The 2,283-nt window shown below is 39.0% G+C and overlaps 1 non-coding gene across 1 annotated transcript; it reads right to left on the bottom strand.

Moving 5' to 3' along the window:
- Positions 1–449: 449 nt before the first annotated feature.
- Positions 450–556, bottom strand: LOC112774769 (small nucleolar RNA R71). The gene has a single exon (XR_003189231.1). It is a non-coding gene; the product is annotated as a small nucleolar RNA R71 (small nucleolar RNA).
- Between the last annotated feature and the right edge of the window lie 1,727 nt (positions 557–2,283).

Below are 2,283 nucleotides of genomic sequence, written 5' to 3'. Positions count from 1 at the left end.
AAATTCAAGAGGAGGAAATTCAAGAGGAGCCTGAGTTAGAAAGCATGACAAACAACAAAAACAACAATGCTAATGCTAGAAGAACTCTTGAAGATTTTGTTACCCTCACAAATTATAGTTGTGGGATTAGCATAGTGAGGCCCACTATGGCGGCAAATAACGTTTTGAGTTAAAGCCTCAACTCATCACTTTGGTAAAAAAAAAATTGTCAATTTAGTGGGAGCCCTCAAGAAGATCCTAATTTGTTCATGTGTAGCTTCTTAAAAATATGTGACACAGTCAAATCCAATGGTGTCTTTGCTGAAGCATATCGCTTGATCTAGTTTCCATTCTCTATAAGGGACCGAGCCAAGCAATGGCTTGAAACCCAACCAAAGGAGAGCATTGCAACATGGGATAAGTTGGTGAATATTTTCTTAACAAAATTTTTTCCACCATAGAAGTTGGCAAACCTGAGACAAGATATCCAAACGTTCACTCAGAAAGATGGAGAATTTCTCTACGAAGCTTGAGAAAGGTACAAAGAATTGTTGAGAAAATACCCCCATTATATGTTTATTGATTGGGTGCAACTACAAATATTCCATGACCGGCTCATCCCTGCTTCTAGGACTTTATTGGATTCCTTAGACGGAGGATCCATGCATATGAATACCACTAAAGAAGCCTTGGATTTGATTGAGATCGTGGCTAACAATCAATATTTGTACTTGTAAGAACCGGAGATGAACAATTGTTTAAAATAAAATAAAATAATAATTTAATTATTAGTAGCACGAATTCCCACACTTCGTACAACTGAACCAGCAACTGCACTGGTCATCCAAGTAAGACCTGAGCGAGTCTGGGTCGATCCCACGAGTATTGTGGTTTGAAGTAAGTTATGGTTATCTTGTAGATCTTAGTCAGGCGGATAGAAGAAGTAGGTATTTTGTTTAATCGCATAAAAGGAAATAAAGAGAACTTAACTAGGTTGATATGTTTGTAATGATAAGAAGATGGTTAAGGCTTGGAGATGCTTTGTTCTTCTGGATAACTCTGGTTTTACTGTCTTTTTCAACTGTGAATGATTTCTTCTATGGCAGGCTGTATGTGATCAACGCCGGTTGAGAGGTCACCAATGCTCCTCCAGATCTGAACCCCAGGGTTAGTATGGATCCATTCTGATTGAGGGTGAAGCTCCTGCAGTCCATTCTCCTTAATGATCCTACTCAAAATGCAACATACAAGGTCGAATCTTTCGGATCAGAGAATGTTGCGCCTTTGGGTTCTAGCCTCTACCACAAAGACCCTATTCTCCCCATATCTCGGCTGAACCGATGTCTCGAGAAGTCCCCAACGAAGTCGTGGATTAGCCGTCTAAGAGATGTATAATCAAGCTAGTGGTTCATCATTGTTCGATGAAAGACGCACTCTGAACCCATGTAGAATGAGATAACCTTGTTCCAATTCAACGCATTCATAATGATGAAGAACGAAGATACATCTTAGAATCGAGAATCAGACACGGATTAAAAAGAAATAGTAATACTTTTATTGATCCATAAAACTCAGCAGAGCTCCTCCCCTCAACCTAGGAGGTTTAGAAACTCATACTGATAGAAAATACAATATGAAAAATGTGTAAAGTGTCTATTTGCTCGATGATGTTCTGAAAATTATAAAAGTTCTCAAATAAATACTATACTAACGACTAAGGATTACATGAGAAGGGTAAAACAGTCTTTTGGTGCCAAAATCCACTTCTGGGGCCCACTTGGTGAGTGTTTAGGCTGAGCTTTGATGAGATCCACGTGCTAGGATACCTCTAGGGCATTGAATGCTAGCTAGGGGGTCCTTTATGGGCGTTGGACACTGGTCTCTTCTCCTTTGGGCGCTGGACGCCAGAATAAGGCAGGAGGCTGGCATTGGATGCCAGTTTTGGGCCTTCAATTCTGAAGCAAAGTATGATCTATTATACATTTTTGAAAAGATCTGGATGTTAGCTTTCTATGGCCATTGAGAACGCTCCATTTAGATTTTTGTAGCTCCAGAAAAGCTCTTTCGAATGCAAGGAGGTCAGATCCGGATAGCATCTGTAGTGCTTTCTCTGTCTCTGGATCAGACTTTTGCTCCAGCTCCTCAATTTCAACCAGAATATACCTGAAATTGCATAAAAATACACAAACTCAAAGTAGAATCTAAAAATATGAATTTTGCACTAAAAACCTATGAAAACTCAATAAAACCTAAACAAAACATACTAAAAACTATATGAAAATGATGGCAAAAAGCGTATAAAAT

This window comes from Arachis hypogaea, chromosome 18 (genome assembly GCF_003086295.3).
Source record: "Arachis hypogaea cultivar Tifrunner chromosome 18, arahy.Tifrunner.gnm2.J5K5, whole genome shotgun sequence".
Classification (NCBI taxonomy): domain Eukaryota; kingdom Viridiplantae; phylum Streptophyta; class Magnoliopsida; order Fabales; family Fabaceae; genus Arachis; species Arachis hypogaea.
The sequence above is the reverse complement of the archived record's forward strand: the minus strand, read 5'-3'. Positions and strand labels throughout refer to the sequence as shown.